We start from the raw sequence: 24,449 nt of genomic DNA, 5'->3' as shown, positions 1-24,449 counted from the left end.
TAGGTCCATTTGCTAGAAAAGTAAACTGAGATCACTCATCTGATTAATGATGGACTTGGGTTTTAACTACTATGGTAGGGGGCCCTGGCTTATGAGCCCCTGACAATTTGGGAGCTATTAGTCATATCAAAATGTACTTCTCATGGATAAAGGAGCCTTAGGGGATTGGCTTAGGAATCTATTCACCACAAATAAGATCGAGTCTTTGGGAAAATGTGTTCTACATTTCTTGTAACTGACTTGCTGATGAATCTTTGAAATATGTTCCTTTGTTGTGGTTTTGTTTACAGGTTGCCTGAGTCATTAGGTAGAAATATTGCATTACTTGTGAGTTACCCAGAATTTAAAAAAGTTTGTAGAGGTGTGCTATATTTTTTGGCCAAATAATGTCAGAAGACTTGAAATATATATCTTTTCCCTGCTGGATGAAGTGAAACTTGAATAGGACTCTTTGGTTACAGATGAGCAGGTTAATAGGGAATGAGAAAAACTTAAAATTTTCCCTGATTTTCACAAATTAAAAATATTTGTAAAATATTTTTGATTGATTCCCAAGAAATCAACCACACTTTTTGGACTGATAAAATGTCCTTTTCCCTTTCTTTTCCTCCCCATAAACACTTAATTCAGAATAATGAGTATAATTATGATGAATACAGAATAAGTTTTTGTTTAAGGATTTATTTATTTATGCATACAAGAGCTGGGGTACAGGACAGAGGTGGGGGGGGGTGAGAGGATTCACCAGAGACAGAGTGGGAAACAGACCAGGCGGATTGACCGAAGTACACTGCTAAGGGGAGCAGCAGGAGAGTCAGGAGAGGTCTGCGCGCCATGTGGGTTGCTCTCTGGCCTGCCGGGGATCGAACTCATGCTGCAGAGGCTGCAGACAGCTTCATAGGTTGTGCCTTAACCCCTTGCGCCCTAAGTTGTTTTTTAAACCCTATAACTAGAATTGGGGCCTCCCCGGTGGCGCAGCGACTGAGCGCTGGGTTGCGAAGCTGCCCGCAGCCTCGGCAGCACTGGTTCGATCCCTGGCTGCTCCCCGGCCACTGGAGGAGGGTCCCGCATGGCGCGCAGACCTCTCCTGCCACCGCTGCTCCCCTCAGCAGTGTATTTCGTCAGTCTACCTGCTCTGCTCCCCACTCTGGCTCTGGTGAATTCTCTCGCCCTCCCGTGCTTCTGACTCTACCCAGTGCTTATAAATAAATACATAAATACATAAATACATAAATAAATAAATAAAAATAAGTTTAAAAAAACCCTATAACTAGAATTACTTGGAAAAAATGGTAATCATCAAGTTGGTATATACAGTGACTAGTTATAAAAATTACTTAATAGATAACCAAGAGATTGCTTTTCTAATTTTCGCGGTCAGCACACTTTCTGAGCTACTGTATGAATCATATCTCCATGGCATTGCAAGTTCAGAAGCTTAAATAAAATAGTCTTAAAAAGGTGAGAGGAGGGATGTGGGATCAATTAAGTCACCTAATTGAAAAGCCTAGTGCAATCCCTGTTCCTCAGTAAAGAGATGTGGGAACCTAGAACATAGCTGTTTCACCTGTGGCTAATATGTGGCGTGACTATAAATCTAAATTTCCCAGTTCCCTTTCGATTTTATGTGATCTTTGAATTTTAAGAGTTTAAACCACCCAATGTCAATTTTATGTAATTTTGGAAAATGATCATAAATATGTCAGTTGCTTTTGAATGTCTGGAGAGGCATTTTTAAATCTGAAAAAGAAATTGTTATTTGTCTACAGAGGTTATTTTATTTTTATTAGGAAGAATGGGAAACAGACACAATTGAGTGAATAACTAGTACTTCCGAACAAAACAGCCATGGTGTCCTCAGACAGCACTGACCATAACATGCCAGAGAGTGACCAGTTAATGGAGCGGACCATGACCTGCACAGTTCTTTGGAGGCATTTGCTGGAACATTGGAACGTTAGGTGAGCAAAGGATGCCCATCCGTGCTGTCTTATGGGGGGAGGATTGGGCCAGGCCATGCTGCCTGCCTCTGGGCACTGTGGCCCCAACCCACCCCAACATCCCGAGTGAGGGGGCTACTGGCAGGAGGGCGGAGCCAGCGGCCTTGGGAGCTTACAAGTGGGAACACCGGTGGCCAGCTCTCCCTCTCGCTCGCTGTAGGGGCAGGACGGGCTACAGTGCAGGTTTCTGATCCAGCAGACTGGGTCAAGGAGGAGTCAGAGTCCTCAGTGGCTTTTGCAGGTCTTTTATTTAGATTTACCAGGCACATGGCAGGCAAGGGTGCTGGGGGGCCCGGAGGCTGGCAGTCCTCCCAGCCCCCAGCCAATCCTCACTCTCTCTGGGCTCTCTGGCGTTCTCTCTGCTTCTCTGCTTCTTCTCTCAGCTTCTCTGCTTCTGCTTCTCTTCTCGGCTTCTCTGCTTCTGCTTCTCTTCTCGGCTTCTCTGCTTCTGCTTCTCTTCTTTCGACTTCTCTGCTTCTGCTTCTCTGCTTCTGGGGGCGTCCCCTGTGATGCCGCCCTTAAAAGCCCAGTCTTAGCCCAGGTGGATCCCATCTTCAGGTGCCCGCCATCAGGCATGCGTTCAGGACCGCGGGGTTCCGTCGTCTATCCTGATGGCAGGAGGCCAGAAAAGCCTGATACCTTTTACCTTACCCTACACTCGCCTTCTGCTTCCCTTGACTTCTGGTGGAGGAAGCCAGGCCTAGTCCCTGCCGCTATAAGGTCTCCTCTCCCAAGGCCCACTGCCCAGGCTGCCCCACTCCTGCCATGTGTCAGGCCCGTTTGCCACATTTTCCTCAGATGCCCCAGCCTGCTGTGCCTCACTGCACTGGCTCCTGGCACGGACAATGCCCTCGCCGGCCGGCCCTCTCCATGTACCTCCTGCCTCTTTCTCCTAGTGTGCAGCTGGCATCAGCCTCTCTCCCGGGGCCCATGGCTGGCTGCTGCTTCCTCTACTGCGGGTCCTGCTGCCATCTTGCCAAGACAGGCTACTGCTTGGACTCCAGACTCTGAACAACCAACACTGCCAGGGTAAGAGAATCTCTCTGTGTCTCTCTCTCCCTCTTTCTTTTCCCCTCCCCATCCCCATTAATAAACCCTGTTATTGGGCCTCCCTGGTGGCGCAGCGGTTGAGCGCTGGGTTGCGAAGCTGCCCGCAGCCTCTGCAGCGCCGGTTCGATCCCCGGCTGCTCCCCGGCCACCGGAGGAGGGTCCCGCATGGCGCGCAGACCTCTCCTGCCGCCCGCTGCTCCCCTCAGCAGTGCACTTCGGTCCTTCTGCCTGCTCTGCTCCCCGCTCTGGCTCTGGTGAATTCTCTTACCCTTCCCTGCTTCTGACTGTACCCAGTGCTTGTATAAATAAATAAAAATAAATCTTAAAAAAATAAATAAACCTGTTATTGTTTCTCCCCATGTGTCTGTTTTTGTACGTCCTACAGTCATAAACATCAACTCGGCATTTCCGTTTCCACGGGTTTGCTCAGTGTCATTACCTCCTTGACTAATGAATGTCCTATTAAAGTGTGAGTGTTACACTCTGTCCCTGCATGCTGTGATGTGGCTCAGCTTCCATGCTGTGGATTAGAAAATGGGGACGTGTGAATTCATAAGGTAGACCTTGCTATTTGATGGTGTAGAAATGCCTTACGTAAAGATATTTTTCTGTTTATTAGACTCATACAATGGGAGAGTCAAATTCTGCAAACTCCATTTTGCAAATATTTTGCTCAGAGCTAGTAAAATTTACTGGTCATTAGGCAACAGTGGGATGGCATCGTGGAAACCACATGGGAAGCCTGGGCTCTAGTCCCTATTCCATCATCACCTTGGAGGCTTTTCTTAAAGGATGGTGATGCCGTTCTCCAGGGCAGAACATATAGGAGGAGGAGGAACAGGGAATTGTGCAGTCCCACATTTGTGACAGAGCTGCCCAAATGTCTTTCTCATTTCTACCTGAGGTCGAGTTGTGCTTCCTTGATCATCACAGCACTGAGATAGTTTATCAGTCCTTTAAAAGGGCTATACCAGGACCCTCTCATGCTTACACAGTTCTCAGGCAAGTGGTGACCAGAGGAAAGCCTCCCAATGTCCTGTGTCCCAAAGTGCCCCCAATTATCCCCTCAATAATTGCACACTCACAGAAATGACCTGGGGCAAAGGCCCATTTCTGGGTGACTATGGTGGGCTTCAGTATTGCCTTATTCAGAAGCCTCCAAACACTTAGGTTTTTTCTTTCTTTCTTTCTTTGGAAGTTTGAATGAGGACTCTGATATTCTGCGTGAGTTTTTTTTTGAATAGAAACCACATGGTATTTTATTATCTCATAATCTGGTGTCAGTGGGGCTGAGACTGGCATGTTGTTTTGCATATTCCTGGTAATTAGGACAGAGGTTACAGTCTAAATGCCTTTTCTCTCAGGAAGCTTAGCCATGCTTAGTAATCTGTGTAGGTGTATACATAGATGTTAAGGAAAAATGTTTCCTATCTTCATCCAGGTACTCAGTGAAAAGGCCAAAGTTGTGAGAGAGTATTCTTAAATCCACTATTGGGGCTACCACTGCCCCAAAGATCAGCAAAAATATCCTCCTAGATTTGTTTTCAGTCTCAGAAACCTCAAATTTGGCAAATCTGATATGGATGAGAAGGGCCTAGTGGACTCTCGCAGGAGGAGTGTACATTCATGGCAGCACAGTGACCCCAGCCTAGCCATCTGCCTGCTTGCTTTGGCCTGAACAAATCCTATGACATTTTGTAGAGTCAACAATGACTGCAGTGTTGTAAAAGGATTGCCAGCAAAGAAAGAAATGTCTACATCTTCAACAGGCCACAGGGAGTAGCTTATAATGAGACCTAATGACCAAGATCATTGAAAAGATTATATCCACTGATCTTTCCTTTTCTCTAGCCCACTGAGTAAGATGGTAACCAAAGTTGTATGTGGCCAGTCTCTCTCGATACCTCCCTCCCTTTCTTTTCTTCTTTCTTGTTATTTTTTTTTCTATTCTTGTTCTATGCTCTTGTGACATTTCTAAAGAGTGCTCAGTTAACCAAGTGCCGGGGTGACTGGAGAATACAATTGGAGTATTATAGTTAGAAGCTGGGAGTGTGAGCTTTGACTAACACTTACTAATTGTATGACTGAGCAAATCATTTAACCATCTCTACAAAATGAGGGTGATAGTATCAAACAACCTATACGTTGTCGTGTCAAATGAGATTCTGTATGAGAAAGTGTTTTGTAAAATGGAAAGCACTGAACTGAAACTACCTGCTATCACTGGTCAACTTGCAGTGGAAATTGATTCTATGCACTTAACTCCCTCTTGCTCCCTTCTGCCTCCTTCGGGATCACTAACTTCTAGAAACCATTCACTGCTAGGTGTGCCCAAGTGTAGAAATAATCTCATCATCACCTTCCATGGAAACAGTAGGGAAGCCGTCAGGCACGCAAACACACATTTGTAGTAACATTTCTGGGCTTCATATCAAGTTGAGAATTCATGTCAAAAGGCCTAGGCCTGCCACAACTCTTTTTCCCTCCCTCTTCCCAATACCTAAAAAGGATCATATAGTCCTAATTAGGCCTAGAGAGGCCTGCAAAAGAAACACATTTCAAGAGCTTTGTATTTATGAACTGAAAACTGCAGGCTACTGTGGATTTTCATATATTCAGAGAGACAATTAAGATAACTTTAGTTATGGTTTTGGAAAACAATCTGGGCAGCATTCAACTGAACATACAGCCTTCTCTGTCAAAAACTAAAGTGAAATGACATTTTTGGAATCAACTCACTCTGTTAAAAGCAACCAACCATCTGAAAACACTTAATGAATTGGGATAAAGTTGTACAAAGTTTTGTGATCCTCTGGAGAGGAACAAAAGTGTAGAAGAAAGTTGAGCAGCCAAACTGCAGGAACAGACAATTCACAAAGAAGGGGAGTTAAATGTTCTACAACGTGTGAAAAAATGTTCACCTTTGCAGAACAAAGGTAGGTCAGCAAAAAAAAAAAAAAAAAAAAAAAAACCAAAAACAAAAACAACAAAATGCTATTGAGAGAGAAAAATAAATTTTAGACCTCACTGTCAGCCAGGTTCCATAAAAATGGGACTTACAGCCTGTGGGTGTGAACATAAATTAGTATAAACTTTTTGGTTCCTAATTTGGCAAGATCTAAAGTGAAACTTGAACTTTGTAACTCCGCTTCAAGAAATTTGTTCTAATGTATCTGCCATAGATTTAAACATTCATGACTGAAGGTGTTCACAGCAATCTTATTTGTAATAAGGAAAATTGGAAAACCCTAATGTTCAATAATTGGGGAATGTTTAAACACATTGAAGTGTAACCATCTGTTATTGGCTGCATGTTTGTGTCTTTCTCATCCCCAATTCATATATTGAACCGTAACCCCAATAAGAATAGTATCTGGAGGAGGCCGTTAAGGAGGGCGCTAATTAGGTCATGAGAGTGGAGCCCCAGTATGGGATTGGTGTACTTTTTTTTTTAATTTAAAATTTATTTTTATATTCCCCATACAATTACAACCCCCTTATTTTGACCCAATCCCTTTTTTCCCCGCCCCCCACCTCCCATAGAGTGTCTCTGGTTCATAGTTGGTTGTTGATTTTGATATTTTCTTTCTTATAGTTATTCTTTTCCTGGTCCCTTATTTAAGTTTTCTAGATTCCTGCTATGAGTGAGACCATCTGTATTTTTCTTTTTCTTTCTGGCTTATTTCGCTGAGCATGATCCCTTCCAGCGCCATCCATGTTGCTGCAAATTGCATGTGTTTATCTTTTTTGAATGCTGAGTAATATTCCATGGTGTATATGTACCACATCTTCTTGATCCAGTCATCTATTTTTGGGCATTTGGGTGGTTTCCAAAGCTTAGCTATTGTAAACAGTGCTGCTCTAAACATAGGGGTGCAGGTGCTCTTTGGAATTGATGTTTCTGTGTCCTCTGGGTAAATACCTAGGAGTGGAATTGCTGGATCATATGGAAGCTCTATGTTTAGTAGGTCCAGAAATCTCCACACAGCTCTCCATAGTGGTTGGACCAGTTTGCATTCCACCAAAAGTGCAGGAGAGTTCCTTTTTCTCCACACCCTCGCCAACATTTGTTGTTGCTAGTTTTTTTAATAGGTGCCATTCTCACTGGTGTAAGATGGTATCTCATGGTAGTTTTGATTTGCATTTCTCTGATTACAAGTGATGTTGAACATTTTTTCATATGCCTGTTGGCCATTTGCATTTCCCCTTCAGAGAAGTGTTTTTTTTAGCTCTTCTGCCCATTTTTTGACTGGATTATTTTCTTTGTTGTTGTTGAGTCTCATCAGCTCTTTGCAGATTTTTGTGATCAGTCCTTTATCATTAGTGTTGCGTGCAAAAATGTTCTCCCAGTCGGTGGGGTTTCTCTTTGTTTTTGTTATTGTCTCTTTTGCTGTGCAGAAGCTCTTTAATTTGATGTAGTCCCAGCTGTTTATCTTTGCCTTCACTATCACTGCTTTGGGTGATGTGTCTGTAAAGATGTCTTTGCGGTGCATGTCATGTAGTGTTTTGCCTATATTTCCTTCTATGTGTTTTATGGTTTCAGGTCTTTTTTTTTTAATTAATTTATTTATTTATATAAGCACTGGGTGCAGTCAGAAGCGTGGGAGGGTGAGAGAATTCACTAGAGCCAGAGCAGGGAGCAGAGCAGGCAGAAGGATGGAAGTACACTGCTGAGGGGAGCAGCAGGTGGCAGGAGAGGTCTGCGTGCCATGCAGGACCCTCCTCTGATGGCCAGGGAGCAGCCGGGGATCGAACCGGCGCTGCGGAGGCCGCGGGCAGCTTCGCAACCAGCGCTCAACTGCTGCGCCACCGGGGAGGCCCTATGGTTTCAGGTCTTATGTCTAGTTCTTTAATCCATTTTGAGTTGGTTTTGTGCATGGTGTTAGGTAGTAGTCAAGCTTAGAGAACCCCAAAAACTCTACAGAAAAACTAATTCAACTAATCAATCAGTTCAGTAAAGTGGCAGGATACAAAATCAACACGCAAAAGTCAGTAGCCTTCCTATACACAAACAAAAAATCTGAAGAAGAAGAAATTAAAAGAAAACATTCCTTTTATTATAGAAACAAAAAACAGTCAAATACTTGGGAATAAATCTAACAAAAGAGGTAAAGGACCTATATGAAGAAAACTAAAACACTGTTAAAAGAAATAGAAGAAGACACAGAGAAATGGAAAGACATCCCCTGCTCATGGCTTGAAGAATAAACATTATTAAAATGACCTTCCTACAAAAGCAATTTACAGATTCAATGCTATTCCAATCAAAATTTCAATGTCATTCTTCAAAGAAATAGAACAATTATTGATGAAATTCATATGGAATCACCAAAAACCCTGAATAGCCAAAGCTCTCCTGAAAAAAGAGAAGGGAATGGAGGCATCACACTCCCAGACTTCAAACTATACTACAAAGCCATAATCATCAAAACTGCATGGTATTGGAACAAGAACAGACACACAGACCAAAGGAATCAAATAGAAAATCCAGAAATAAACCCACAGATTTATGGTCAACTAATCTTTGACAAAGGAGCAAAGAATATGCATTGGAGCAAAGAAAGTTTGTTCAATAAATGGTGCTGGGAAAACTGGGATTGGTGTACTTATAAGAAGAGAGTTTTCTATCTTACTATGAGGGGATATGAAGAGAATGCAGTCCATAAACCAGGAAGAGAGTTTTCACCAGAACCCAGCCATGTAGGTATCCTGATCTTGGATTTTCAGCCCCCAGAACTGTGGGAGGTAAGTGTTTATCTGTCACCCAGTGGTGCTGGGTGTTTAAGTCCCCCAGGTTGTGATATTCTGTTAGAGCACATAAGTGTTACAGTATTAAAATCTTATTATTCTAAAATTTATATAATGGCATAGGGGATATTGTTGAATAATGGTAATTATAATGAAGGAAGATGCCAAACAGCATGCAGTCTGTAATGCCTCCCTGGGATATCTGGGTATAGAAAAAAGACTGTAAGATACTAGAGTTAAATGTTAGCAATAGTTAGTACTGTCAGATGAGGACATGGCATAGCTTCTGGTTTCTTCTTTATATGGTTTGGCAAATTATGTAAAATTAATATGCTTGCATTATTTTAACAATCAGTAAAATGCAACATTAAAGAGTCAATATTTGGAGTCCTCTTAACTTTGAGCTGAGACAGCTTGAACTAAAAATGAAGGCACCACCTGTGCAATAGGGAGGGTATACTCCTGACCCTAACCCTAACTCACTAATTACTTTTTACCTTGCTTGTTCCTCTAGAAGGATTCCAGCTGGAGCAGGAGATGTGTTATCAAAGTGAATGCAGGGGACTTTTAATTCTGTCAGCCATCAAAGTTCTAATGAGTAAGTACAAGAATTAAAAAAGAACAGGATGGAAAAAATCCCCTTATGTTATTTCTTCTCCTTTTCAGGTTTTTTCCCCTTCTCCGGCCCCAGTATAATGTTGTTAAGTTTTATCTTTGCATTCTGCCTAATTGATAATCTGAAAACGAAGATGGAGTGAGGCACTTAAAACTTTTCCTGACAAAGTTAATTAAATTGGTCTGGGAAAGGCATGGCCAAGATTTCATTTTATTTAGGTTTGAGATGAAGCTGTACATTTCCAAGGGGGTTGGTCGCACACTTGTGAGTCTTATTGTTTCTGGTTTTGCTGATTTTTTATATTTAGACCAAGTAGAAAATGACTCAAATCTTGTCTGGTACACTGAAAAAATATATGCTCAAAATTACCGTGCAGAATCAAGAAAAGAGCTAGGGTGTTTTCATCTGTTGATCCACGCATATTTTGCATCCCTCACCCTGCTCTCAGAGAAGGCTGACCTTTATGGCCTGCATTTCTGGCCTATGCCCCTGAATAGGCACAGATGGGATAATGCAAGAGACCTTGAAGGATTTATTCCACTGGCTCACGGTCTGCTGGACAGAGATTGTCAGTAGCCACATCTTGTAGGCCTCATTTGATAGCTGAGTTCTCTCTGGTTCTCTCTAGCTCTCCCCTCCAAGTAGGTAGTAGCAACTCTTTGTTAGTGCTGGCCCCAGGATGTTTTTCCATCTTTGCTGGTTTCTCTTAAACCTGTCCATATCTTCACAAATAGTCCCAAACTCTTTTTAATCTCTCCTTTTAAATTTGCCATCCCATTCTTGCCAGAACTCTGAGCTTTAGAACATCTTATGGGACAATGCAGCTTCATTCTCGGTCACCACTATTCATGAGAATATTGTGGTGACACACTGGACAGAACCCCCTTTTCATAATTACTATGCATAGCAGTATGATGATGGTCGGCCTTAAGCCTACAGGATTATAGCCATGGATTTTACCAACTGGGTTTCACAAAACACTGGTGTGTCCAAACAGAGGTATGCTGGAATAATTTTACTAGTAATGATGAAGAACTGAGTTTCATGCATTTAAAAAAACAAATTAGTAAGAGTGGATGTGTTGTTCTTAAAATTTGCCATTTTACTCCCAGATATTGCAGTACACTTTTTTTTTTTGAGGTAGGGAGAGAGAGATAGGAAGTTCAGTAAATGCATTTGAAATTGCTGCAATATGCTTGTATCCTTGTCTTCATACCAGTCCATAGGAATGATCTTGGGAATATGTCTGATATGTCATCTCACCCGTCTTTATAGTTGTCACACATTGTATGGAATAGTAGACAAAAGGCAGAAAAATATTGTTGGGTCACTTAGCAATTCATTAAGGGAATTCATAGATACTGTAGCTCTATTTGTCATCCATTTTTTTTCCTCATCAGTCTTTGTCATATAAAATTAGCAATATTTTAATTAATGTCTCTAAAATGTGCCTAGATGTGTTATCATAACAATTTTCCATTTTATCAATTTGGAGTTTATTAATGGGCCAAAAAGGAGACAGGTTTGGAGCACATTCCATGCTTTCACCAGGGAACTCTATCTTGGATCTCTTGGGATAAATGGAGCTAGATATTACTTATAAGCACCACTTCCACTGAGGCTATGATGAAAAGATCCCAAATGGTGAAAAGGAAAAAATTCAAATGTCCTCCTGTCAGTTAAATTACTAGATGTTGAAATTACTGAAATGAATGAAACACAATTTTGCCCTTTAAGCCTCTGAAAACTTGTTGGTAGACAGGGATATAAACAAATAATGAGACAACTCATAATAAAATGTGATTGAAATGTTAAGAGAAGCTTGCTTAAATTTAATGGGAAGACAGATGAGGGAGCAATTATATTTTTGATAGTGGGGTGTCATTAATAATTATGTATCAAAAGTGATGGCTAAGCTTGACCTTGAAGAGTGTTTAGGAGTTCAGGAGTAAAACTGGTCGAGAAAGGGATATTATAGTATGGCAGACTTTGCCTTCCCATTCCTGCCAACCGCCAGGACTCAGTAATTGCTGTAGGTCTTCAGTTGCTTTCTCTTTACTGTTTGCTGCATGATCTGTTTATATTTCTCACTCAGTCCTTTTTGGGCTAAAGAAATAAAGTGCCATGGAAGAGAGGCATTGGGAAAAAGGATTGTTGGCTAGCCTAGAGTAAAGTTACCTGAGAAAACCAACACGAGACCCCTGAGTCTGAAATCTGACAGCTATGTGCTGTCTGAGATGTGTACCACCTTTCACTGGGCCTTTCTCTATCCTGGCTTTATAGATAGCCTTGGAGACAGCTATCTGCTCGAGATTCCAGTGGCCACATGGAGTTTGGATCATGAAAGTATCAGGGAAATATTAAGAAAGGAGAATTTATAGAAGGGATTTATCTACTCAATACTATTACTCATAAGTAGACTGTATTATATCAGACCAAGAAGAGGAAAGAGGATTTAGAAGATTGTCCAAGATGTCACAAAGATTGATAGAGTTTTCTTGACTGAGAAAAACAGGCCGGTTAAATCCAATTTCAGATTTTTAAATATGTGAGAACGCTGCAACTTCTTATCTTTGCCCCCAGACAGATGTGATTTTTTTTTTCATGCTAAGACCTGAAAGGCCTCTTCACCACTGTCTTATGTCATCTTGTCTTAAATCCGGAGACCTACTTTTATTGTTTCTTGTCCTTCCAACATGGTCACTAGAGAAACTCTCAAGTAACTCCAGAGCCTAGTGAACTGGGCAACTGGGAAAAACCAAATGGAGTGGAAAAATATGTTTCTCTTTGAACTGGATGGAGAGAAGTACCTAGATCACTTTGGCTTCAAAAAGTTGACAGAATGTAGCAACAAAAAATACAATGCTTAAGAGTAAATTAAAAAACAAATGTAGTTTTATATTTAAAAAATTTTTAAATACTCTTGAAAGACATTAAAGTAGACTTGAATAAATGGAAAGACATCTCTGTTCTTGAGGAAGATGACTCAGTATCATTAAATTTCATGAAGATAGGAGTTCTTCCTAAAGCCAGTACCAGCCCACCAAAAATACCAATAAGCCTTTTTCTGAAATGAGGCAAGTTGATACTAAGTTCACACAGAAAAACAAAACATGCAAGAATAGTTGTTAAAAACACTATGGGAAAAGATATCAGCTAGATGCTTTAAAGTACCATAAATCCTTTGTAATTAAAAGCTGTGATAGTGACCCTCAGAGAGTGAGCCAGTAGAACAGCATGTGTAGAAAGTTGAGGAATCTGTGTGGAAATTTAGTTTGTGATAAAGGTGGCATCTCCAAGTACTGAGGCAAAAATGGACTTCTTAATAAATGTTTTAAGGGCCACTACATAGTATATGCAAGAATAAGCCCCAGATGGATCAAAAATGAAACCCACCCACATTAGGAGAAAATATGTAGGCGTGAGAGATGATTTCTAAATACAATTCAAAATCCAGGTGCCACACACACACACAGAGACTGATAATTCAAACTACCTGAAAATAAAATATATTTGCTTGGGAAATTTAAAAAATCATAACAAAGTCATATGACAACTGGGAAAAAACATTTGTAACATATATCACAGTTAAAGGGCTAATCCTTCAATACATAAAAAGTAGCCAGATGTGGGAGGTGACAATGCCACTCCTGCTCTTTCCAAGCTTATCATTCAGTCTTCACCTGGGTTTTCTGTAGAGGTCACAGTAATTAGCTTGCTGTTGGATTGGTTTGATTTAACATTTCATGGCCACTTTGTTGTTATTTTTTGCTAACTTGTACTTTTACTCCCTGGGACCTGCTTGATTTATAAATGTTTTCCCAGATCACATTCTGTGCTGCGCTCTGCACCTGGTGTTTTCCCTGGGCCAACCACCATGACTGGCTTTCTGAGCTCTCATTTTGCTGGGGATTCCTAGCAAGTTCCACCACTGTGTGGGAGGTAGGAGGCTTAAGGAAGGAGGTTGGTTGAGGGAATCCTTTAGCAGAGATTAATACACTCCAAAATACACTTAGTTTACAGTCTTGGGGAGTTCCAGGTGCTGGTGGACACACAGGGCCTTTATGGTTTCCCTACAGAAATGGATGTTTTCAACGGAGGGGGATTAAAATAAATAATTCTAGGCTACAGATATCAAAACCCAGTCTTCACTTTCATCTTTGTTATTTGAAGAATCATAGTTGAATGCACACAGACTAAGTTTCATTATCATCAAATTAGACAGCAGGAAAATAATGTTCTGGAATAAGCAAATGTTCTGGAAAATTAAAGGAATGGTGCTCAAACTTCCCTGCCACCTCCTTGTGAGAGATTCTATTTATAACCAGAGATTCATGTTACCATCAGGACAGATGAATGCATTTCCTGGAAGTTTATCCTTGTAGATCTTTGGGCTGGATTCTGAGCTTGAATCACCTGCAACTGACCTTTTAGTACTACTACAACAGCACTTTATATTCGTAAAGGATTTCTGCTTTTTGAAAGCTTTTTCGCATCATTGATCTCTTTTGATCTTCACATAACCCTGTGAAACAGATGGGGCAGATACAATTTACTGCATTTATTTTTTCTTAGAAGATAACTGGGGGTGAAAAAGACTAGGAAATGGGAGAGGCAGCACAATGGAGGACTTTGGATTAGGACTAGGGGCACCTGGGGCAGATTATAACCTGGCCGTTCACCAGATATGGTATCTGGAGCAAATAAGCTATAAGAGGGTTCTCTACTTTCACTCTAGCTTCAATTACATGAAAGATTTGCACAAGATGGTCCTTGAGGGCCCTTCTAGGTTCCATTCCAGGATTTTATCACTTGCCGGATTTCACCAGGAATTAGTCAAGAGATGCAAAATCATATATAAGACCCCTGAGCAGCAAAATCTCCCCCCTTCCTTTGCTCCACACAGTGCAGAACTAAGGGCTCACTAGGGATGGGGGGAGGGTAGTAGACTTTTTCCTTCAGTAGAATACAAATGGACAAAATAAGCTTTTCTGTCTGGCTACAGAAAAAATTTTTTTTTCAAGTATATTATAATGATTTCAATTCTGCCTATGTTTTTTTAAATTAACGTTTTCTAGCTTTATCGAACTATGATTTACATACCATAATATTCACCTGTTTTAAGTGAATAATTCAGTGCTTTTAAGTAAATTTATAGAGTTGTGCAATTATCACCATAATCCACATTTTAGAATGTCTCCTTTACCTTAAAAAGTTCCTTTGTGTCTACTTTCATCAGTCCCCACCCATTCTCCAGCCCAGACAACTACTGATATATTTTCTGTCTACTTAAATTTGCCTTTTCTGGACATTACATATGATATTAATCTTATGCATCTGGCTTATTTAAATTAGCATATGCATTCAAGTTTCATCCCTGTTATATATGAGCACTTTATTCCCTTTTATGGACAAATAATATTCTGTTTATTCAACATTTTGTTTATCTGTTCATCAGTTGAGGGAAGACTATTTCATATGAATTTCCTTCAGACGCTGAATTATCTAGAGAGATGAACACTCGTCCTTCATGTGTCCCTTTTATTCTGTTCTTTCATGCGGTGGGCTCTTCTCAGTTTATTCTAGTTCATGATCACATCTCCAGGTACTCCCCCAAAGACACTTCCTCCATGAATACCTTCCCCATTTAGAAGCGATTTCCCTAAAAAACTCCCGCAGCCATTTGTCTCTGGTTTTCTATGGCACAAACTGATTATCCTGTCTCCAATTGCATATACATCTTATTTTTCATACTAGACTAAAAACTGGTGGATAAGAAAAGTGCTGTTTGTATTTATTGTCCTTCTGACTTAACCTCTGGCTCAATGTTCAGTAGAGTCACAGTTGCTTTAATTAACTAAAACCAACAGCAGCTACCAAAATATATATGAAGTTTCAGAACTTTGTGAACATTTATAAAATATGGGTTAATGAACTATGAGTACAAAGGGGGAAGAGCAAAGTGAATATATTTGCATGTCAAGTCTGAGTTTAGTGCTTATACATAGTTGTGTATATATGTATGTATATATGTATATATATGTGTTATATAGGTATATATATATGCTCAGTAAGAGGAAAGTTACTGTCTTTTGCAGTTGTTCAAGAACATTTAACATTAATGTTTTTCTTCTAATATCCTGGGCTAAAAGCAGTGTCCCATCTTGCTATAAAGTTGTCATGATGCCTCCAGTGTTTCCTGTTGATGGGTTAAGTGTCATTTTATAAGGATGATTAATAAAAGTGGCTAAAATTGAACTCTGTATTGGACACTGATTCAGTTTGAGATCAAGTCTCAATGCCCTTTGTTAGGGAAATAATCCAGGGATTACTTTCCTCTGTTCTAAGTGTTCCTTAGGGAGAATTCCTCTGTAACTAACCTTAGAAAATACTCCACCTGCCTACCTAGTTGGAGTACCCTCTTTAGACCTCTGACTAGAATTTGGAATCAGTATAGCAAAGAGCTGCTCAGAAATCTCTTTAAAGGGGAGCTGGTGCATTGGTTGCATTACCAGAGAGGGTAGTCATATATTCATTCATTCAGTAAAGGGATGTATATTGAGTGCCTATTATGTGCTGGGTATTATCCCTGAGGCTATGAATTCAATTGACAAGACCCAGTCCGTACCTTAAGAATTCAGTAAGAGTGGGAAGATGACAAAATGACAAAAAGTAAAATAAAAAAATCGAAGCTCAACAGGACAATTACCAGTTGCGATGTTAGCTATGAAGGAAACAGGCAGGATTTTTTATAGAGATAAATCAGTGTGGGGGACAAAGATCTTTGATGGCTGTCAGGGAGGTTTCTTGGAGGAGGCAGAATTTGAACTGAAGTCTCAAGGTTGTGAAGGAGGCAGGCAAGATGGGAAGTAGTGCTAAGGTCTCCTGTGGAAGGAATTATATGTTTAAAGGCTCTGGAAGTAAAAGAAAGATGACAGTTGGCACACTGGGACAGGGAGGGTGGGTGTTGGAGAGGCACAGTGGCATTGTTACCATTTGCTGCCTGAGGAATAAATACCCAGCAGTCTCAGGACTGCTTGAAGGACTGCTCCCTAGGCAGTATTTTGCCTGAGGGTCAGGACTTGAACCTACTGCTCTTTCTCTAGCTTCCTGCATTTTTCCCTTGCATTTTGTTACAGAGACACTTCTCACAGATCATTAAGGGATCAGCAAGAACACACACATGGAGATAAAGGATGAAATTAAAATTGGAGATGAGGAAAAAAAGTGGGAAAGAATTATGGGAAGCAGAAGGGCAGATGGCTTCCCTGGCTTACAGAAATCACAAAGCACAACTCTTTTGAAGGTAAAGTTATAAACATTATTTTATTTTCTTAAAGCTCAGTTTGTAAAGTGAGTAACATATTCAAAGTAAAAAGGCGAAGCAACTCACAATTGTGAGTTAGTTCTTAATCTACTTACATTGTTTCTTTCCTTTCTCAAAATATAGACTTGCATTTCATGTCAACTTTCATTTAGATTCCAGCAGCAAATTGTTTTTCATAGAGTGGGAGACAAGGAGGTATCTTGTCACAAAAGAATTAAAAAGACAAGTCACAGATTGGGAGCATTTATTTGCTAAACAACTTACCTGACATGTATGCATGTATCCAGTATATATACAAAACTTTCAAAATTCAAATCACCCAATGAAAATCAGTAAAAGATTAGGACAGATACTTCACCAAAGTAGATTTACTATCCCAAATGCTCATCATTGTTAGTCTCTAGGTAAAAGCCAATTAAGACAAAGTGAGAAAGGCTTTTGGAAAGGCTAAAAAAGGAAAGAAAATTGTCAACACACATGCTAGTGAAGATAGGAACAACCAGAACTCTCATACATTTCTGGTGGGAATGTAAAACAGTACACTTTGGAGAACAGTTTGGAGAACAGTACACTTTGGAGACAACTTCTGTTTTTTCAGGAGAGAGGTGTGAGGTATTAAGACGCATGCTGCAACCTCAGGACTAATGGCTGGGAAAGTGCTAAATATAGGAGATATTGATACAGTGAAGAAAAATTAACAAGACTCTTTGGGTAGCTGATTGTTGTTGATGATGATAAAGGAAAGGAATATGGAGTATATGATTATTTAGTAAATATTCGCCAATTTTTCCTTCACTTCCTGGGTAGAAAGGGGATCTTGTCTCACTGCTCCTGGATTTGGACTTATGAATGATTTCAAACAGAGGCTTTAAGAGGTCTGCAAATCTATAGATTCAATGAATACCTATCAAAATTCCAACAGCAACTTTTTTTATAGAAAAAAGAAAGCAGGGCCTCCCCGGTGCGCAGCGGTTGAGCGCTGGGCTATGAAGCTGCCCGCAGCCGCTGCAGCGCCGGTTCGATCCGTGGCCGCCTGGTGAGGGTCCCACATGGTGCGCAGACCTCTCCTGCCGCCCGCTGCTCTGCTCAGCAGTACACTTCGTCGGTCTGCCTGTTCTGTTCTCTGCTCTGGCTCTGGTGAATTCTCTCACCCTCCCGCTCTTCTGACTGTACCCAGTGCTTGTATAAATAAATAAATAAATTAAAAAAAAAAAAAGAAAACAAAAGAAAAAAGAAAACAATCCTAAGATCTATATGGGCACTCAAAAGACTCTGAACAGTCAAAGCAATCCTGAAAACAAACAAAGATGTTGTCATTATGGCTTTTGACTGGTAAATCTATAATTATGAGATAAATGCCTGCAAGTTGCTAAAATTTGGGCATGCTTGTTATACAGATCATTGCGGAGGAAATCTGACTAATTCACAAGAAATAGGTCTCAGAATTACCACTTGGATGATTGTGAGGATGAAGGGATAATTATAAATAGGGAACAGAAAATGGGAAAGAGAGAAACAAAGTGGATTTGGAGGACAGTTATTTTTGGTGTGTGTTGATAGACAAATAATTTTATATAGACCCCTATTTTAAATTCTACCAAGTTGCCAGCTCTTGGAGGGCAGCAATAGTATTTGATCATCACTATGTCTTCAGGGAATATCACAGGCATACAATAAATATTGGTTAAGGAAGTGAAAAAGTGAATGTGAGATGATAACGGGATACCCTGGAGGAAATTTTCTAAACAAAATGTGGACCAGAACTCAAGCTAGAGAACTGAGTTTGAGAGATTGGAGTCACATATTATGGAAATGATGATTAAAGCTGTAAGAAGCTGTACATTCCCCACAGAGGCGTGTAGTGACAGAGTAGCAAAGGCTAATAAGGACAGCTGTTGGGGTGGTCTAGTATTAGAGGATGGGAGGATTAAGCGGGGGGTCTTGGAGAAGACAGAGAATTATTGAAGAGGGAGGGAGAGAACAGGGACTTTGTAGGGTCATTCAAACTAAGGGAGGAAAGGGGTTCAAGGAGTGAAGGGTCAGTAGTATCAATTACAGTAGAGAGATGAAAAAAAATGAGATTACTCCCCCAAACTAGGTTTTCTCTCAAAGCAAAGTCATTGGTAAACTTAGAGAAGATGCTTTTTACCATGAAAAATGTCTGTTAACATCGAACAAGAAATATATAGGTAGTTGCAACAGCATAGAAATGAATAAACAGTAGACCAGGTCTTTGTTGATTTAAGCCATCAAATATAATTGAAAGCAGTTTGTCTTTTAGTGTCACTGTTAAGAAAATGTCATATGAAATTGGATGTGCAATAATCACACTAGAAATAGGAAAGAATAGACACCATCACCTCTTTCAAATTCTCTATTTTTTTTTTCTTCTTTTCCTTTTGGAAACAAAGAAGCCAGTCACAAAAAGTTCTAGGAGAGAAAACATGTATTTCCATCTAAATCAAGTATTTGGAAAACAGAGGTCATCTAGACTCGGTTAATAATGAACCAATTCACAACAGAAACAGCCTTCATAAATAATAGCTGGCTGCCAAGAAGAACCTCTGACATGAACTAGAACTTAATAGGACAAGTTATGAGTGCAAAATAAAAATTGCTGGTAAAAATGAACTTGGGGTTGTAGTTTGAGTGTGGATTAGTTACTGGGTCAAATGTGGTTATTAACCAGAAAGTGATTGTGGAGTCTAAGAGATTCATTTATTTAGTTGAGAGTAAGAAATCAAAGTTCACTGAGCTTTGTGATAGAGGTTAAAGAGGATAAAGTGGTAAGAACTCTGCATTCGCAAGCAAGCTGATACCAAATTGTCTTAGCATGTGGCTAACTTCAGATATATAGTGAGATGACTCTGAAAAAGGACTCTGCTGAAACAAGAAGAAATTCTACAGCCTGAAAGAGTCCATGGGGAGAAAGGAGTTAGAAATAGTGATAGTTTAAAGTTCAATTGTAATGAAATATTACTAACTTAATAGTAATTGAGAAGGAAACAAAACAGTAACTCCTTAAAAAGGATTGACTGAAATATCCCCAAAGGGCTATATAACATAGCCATTTGTTTTTTAGTTTCTATCATTCTAAATAATGGACTATCAAAGCCATAGCAAACCCATTAATCATGACTGTAAACAATTAAAATCTTTTTCCAGATCCGGGAAAACATCAGAATGATCAAGACAGTGCCAAAAAAGGAACATAAATTTCAGCCAGCTCTTTGGATCTGGGAAGTGTTTAGGCTATCCAGCCAAAAAGTCAGAGAGCAAAAAGCCTAAACGAAGCTGATAACGACTGATCATTAATTAGAACTGAAGCCAGCTATCTCAGTCTAGAGAAATGTCTTGGCTACTCAGCTAAGCGCCAGAAAGCCAAAGGTCCAACTTGGGTTCATGATAATTAATCATAGCAAAGCCACTGCCCAGAAAAACCCTATTAGCGAAGGGGCGCTTTTTGAGAGAAGCAGCTCCAAGAGAAGTTGGTAGGGTTGCTCCTGAGAAAAGTGAAGAGAAGGTAGGGGACACTATCCACTCTGCTGAAACGCTCAAACTAAGACAGAAGCCCTGAAATTAATAATTATGTACAACAAATTCTAGCATGAAAAGACAAACTGAGCATCTGATAACTCATCTTTATTGCAGGACTTTAAACATGAGATTCTGGCCTTTAAATACTACGGAAATCGAAGGAATAGACAGTAGAGCATGGGCGCAATAATGGAGATTATTTAAACAAATACTTTCTAAAGGGAAATTAAATGCTGATAGCATGAAAGTCAGTCACCAAATGGAAATATGTGCAAAGGACAGTACGTGACTCTGGAAAGTGACTGTGTGGACGCAGTGTAGAGGGGATTTAAAAATTAGATGTCATTTATAAGCTCGTGCATACTGATATTTAAATTCATTTCTGCATCAATAAGGAAGCATTTTTACAACCTAATTAGAGAAGTCACAAGTGCCTTTTTCATATACACAATAATAATACTCTATTTCGTGGATTCTAGACTGCACGTTATTTTCCCATTTTAATCTCGGAAGTCAGAATCAATCAATGACATGTAACTACTTAACTGGAAGCATTTTTTTTCCTTATTGGTTCAAAAACAATGACATTTCTTACAATTGATGCCATTTAGATATGTTGTAGCTCCTGATTAGCTCTCATTTATTCAGCGGTTTCTATGTATTTCATTAAGTGGTCAGGTTGTGCCACAGAAGAGAATAAGTGTTACCAGGGTCAAAAGGAAGAGATGGGTACATTATTCAAGGTCGCTGAGGACAATATGCATCCCGGGACTGAAGTGGTACGACTTTTACTTAACAGCACAAGTGCCAGCCCTTTGCACCACATGGGCCTCCAGGGCAAGCAGGTCTATTCTAGCAGATAGGCAGTGTGGATGTGCCTACCCTACTTTGTGCTGTGAAGGACTCCAACCCTTGCCCTGTAGGGTCTGAAATAAAGAATATTGGGGGCATACCTAGAGCCACTGCTGCTTCATTGCTCAGCCATTCCAAAAAAGTTTTGCATGTGCCTGAGGCAGAAGGTTGCTGAGCTGCATCTGAGATCTTTGCAGGCAATGTGATTGTGAGCTTGTCAGCATGTCCTGCAGCAAGCACAATGTTCTTCTTGGGAACATGTGGGAAGTGTGGGACTGTGCTTGGATCCTATCTTCACACCTTATATCCATATTGTTCTAACGACTCATTAAAGCCTCGTAACAATGCTTAAAGCTGGCATTATAATATCCCCTGCTTCACAGATGAGGAAATTGGGACTCTAACATGAGGAGTCACTGGCCAAAGTCACCCTGCTGGTAAGTGTGGAGACCAGGACCCTCACAGCAGGTCCTTGTGGCTTCAGAGTCCATGTGCTTAATGGTTTCATCATCCTGACCAAGAAGACGGTCTTTAGACAAGAAATAGGTGATTTACACAGTCTGGATAGGAGAGAAGATGGAAGAGAGTGGAGAAAATTGAGAGAGTAGTGAGGAATAATCCCAGGTAAGGAGGACACTTGAGCTTTGATACCATCTATAATAAAGGGTTCTTTTCCATGAAGGTGGCTTTGTGAATGGTGGGCTGGCAACACTGAGCAAACTGCTTCTCTATCGACACAGGCCTCAGGACCTAAAGGAATAAGCTCTTTAGTTCCTGGGATGCAGATGGTGCCTGCTAAAATCTGTACCCCTTTTCTGCCACCAAAAGTTGCTAGTTTCATTTCCTGAAAAATTGATTAAAATTCCATGTCTTAATTCACCCGAGAAGGAACCACACAAACACTACATATTCAAATCTGAACGCTATGTATGTATGGATGTGGTGTTGTGTGTGTGCTACACAGATAGTTGTAAAACATAATTACTTGGGTAAGCTGAGCACATGTGTGATATTTCACAAATACCACTGATGTATCTAGGTCATGTTTACATTTTTTCAGACACATTAGGATAATTCCCATGGGTGGGGAATGTGTGCTTTACCTCAAATTTTATGTAAATGGCAATTTTGAATGTATAAGAACATATTTGCTGAAAGAGAACATCATTGTCACTTAATATATTACTGGAGATATGAACAGATGTTGTTTATATTTGTGCTTTATGTAAATTGCCTTTCAGTGCAAAAGAAATGTATACATAAGATTTAAACTTGCTATGTTTTACATATTTAGTTTGTGTCATTTGTTTATATTTCACAGAAAGCAAATACAGGAGAGCAATAGAAACCAGTATATTGCATCAAGATTTCTGGTTGTTTTAAATGAAATGCCTTGAATTTATTCACCTTTACAAATGCTGAGAAATTATGAGAGACAATTTGGGGAAAATGTCTCTCCTAGTGCAGTCCATGCAGAGTTTCAGTAACTGGTCCAGTAACTGGACCCTTCACTGTTTGCTGAATGCGGTCATTGCCAACATCTTTCTTTGCTCATGATATCGTTTTCATCTCAGAATGTTCTTCCCGTGGCTTTGTCAACTCTAACCTGTTTTAGTTTTTTGTGGCTGCTATAACAAATTACTAAAATCAGGTGACTTAAAACGACAAGAAACTATGTTCTTGCTGTTCTGGAGGGCAGAAATCTGAGATCAGTTTCATTGGACTGAATCAGGTGGCAGCAGGGCCATAGTCTTTCTGGAGGCTCTCGGTGAGAGCCCAGGCCTTGCTGTTCCCTCTTCTGGTGGCTGCCAGCCTTTCTTGATTTATGGTCACATCACTCTTGTCATTCTCTGTTTGCATAACCTACTCACATCCTCCTATATACTTTAATTGTCTCTAGATTACTTATAATACCTAATGCAATGTCACTGCTATGTAAATAGTTGCTATACTGTATTGTTTAGGGAATGACAAGAAAGAAGAGTGCACATCAGCCATACGGATGCAGCCAGCTCTCCAGCTGACTAAAGAGGAGGTATTTTCAATCTGAGGTTGTTGAATCCATAGATGTGGAACCTGAGGATATGGAGGGCAAACTGCATTAAATTTGGTTACCTATTACATATCTAAATAAGATATTAAACAAGCATTTGGATATATCAGTCAAGGAGAGTTCCATGCTGGAGATCTTATGTGAGGCATGTAGATATGATTAAAATCTATGAATTAAACAAAATCAGGTGCTTTCCAAAAATAGATGACTGGATCAAGAAGATGTGGCATATATACACAATGGAATATTATTCAGCAATCAGAAAAGATAAACTCATGCCATTCACAGTAATGTGGATGGAACTAGAAGGAATTAAGGTCAGTGAAATAAGCCAGAAGGAGAAAGAAAAATATTGGATGGTTTCACTTATACCAAGAATGTAGGGGAACCAAATAAGACATCAGTGTAAAAAAAATAACAGCACAAAACACAACAAAGAAAAAATGGACAATTATAATCAGAGACATTCTGCAGGGGAGGAAAGGGAGAGGATCAGAGGGAGGGAGGGGGGAACACGGGACTGAGGTGATGGTGCACAGGTGCATTGGTAAAGGAACTCTATGGGGACTACACCTGAGGGCCTGGGAGGAAGCAAATATTATTAAAAATTAATAATGATGTAAAAAAATAAAATTAATATAAAGAGATAAAAGGTGATCACTAAAAAAAAAAAAAATCATGTGCTTTCCAATGTGGGAGCTACTAGTAATCATATGTGGCTATAGAGCTCCTTAATCATTATTAAGATGTAGCTAGAAGAACTAAGGAAGTGAATTTTATTTAATGTTAATTAATTTAAATGTAAAAATGGGCACTTGATTCAGTTATTGTAAACTTTTAAGTATGTTGGAAAAACACATAGTTTTCCATTATAAATGTTATAAAATTAGACATACCCTATAAAAATCTAGCATCCAAATTAAGATGCACTGTAAGTATAAAATATATATCATATTTCAAATATTTAGTAAAAAAATATAAAATAACTCAGCACAGTTTTAATAATAATTACATGTTAACATATATAATGATCATATTTTGGATATATTGGGTTCATTTGTCAAGAAAATTAACTTTACTTTTTTCTTTTACTTTTTAAAATTATGGCTTTTGGAAGGCAAAAATATATATACATTGCTCACATTACATTTCTATTGGATAGGGCTCAACTAGAGTAGGAGAGAGAACTGAATCCTGGGGTGGTCTATGATTCAGAAGTTTTTGAAAAACAAGGGTGATTCCTGGAAAGTCGCTTCAGAGGGAAAA

General features: G+C 39.8%; 1 long non-coding RNA gene across 1 annotated transcript; it reads left to right on the top strand.

The window, feature by feature from the left end:
* Positions 1–1,803: 1,803 nt before the first annotated feature.
* LOC119237514 (uncharacterized) lies at positions 1,804–16,714 on the top strand. The gene is made up of 4 exons (XR_005123367.2): positions 1,804–1,961; positions 2,897–3,029; positions 9,313–9,396; positions 16,554–16,714. It is a non-coding gene; the product is annotated as an uncharacterized LOC119237514 (long non-coding RNA).
* The last annotated feature ends 7,735 nt before the right edge of the window (positions 16,715–24,449 follow it).

The sequence above is a fragment of the Talpa occidentalis genome, unplaced genomic scaffold (assembly GCF_014898055.3).
Source record: "Talpa occidentalis isolate TD23 unplaced genomic scaffold, MPIMG_talOcc4v2.1 talOcc4.986, whole genome shotgun sequence".
Taxonomy (NCBI): domain Eukaryota; kingdom Metazoa; phylum Chordata; class Mammalia; order Eulipotyphla; family Talpidae; genus Talpa; species Talpa occidentalis.
The sequence above is the reverse complement of the archived record's forward strand: the minus strand, read 5'-3'. Positions and strand labels throughout refer to the sequence as shown.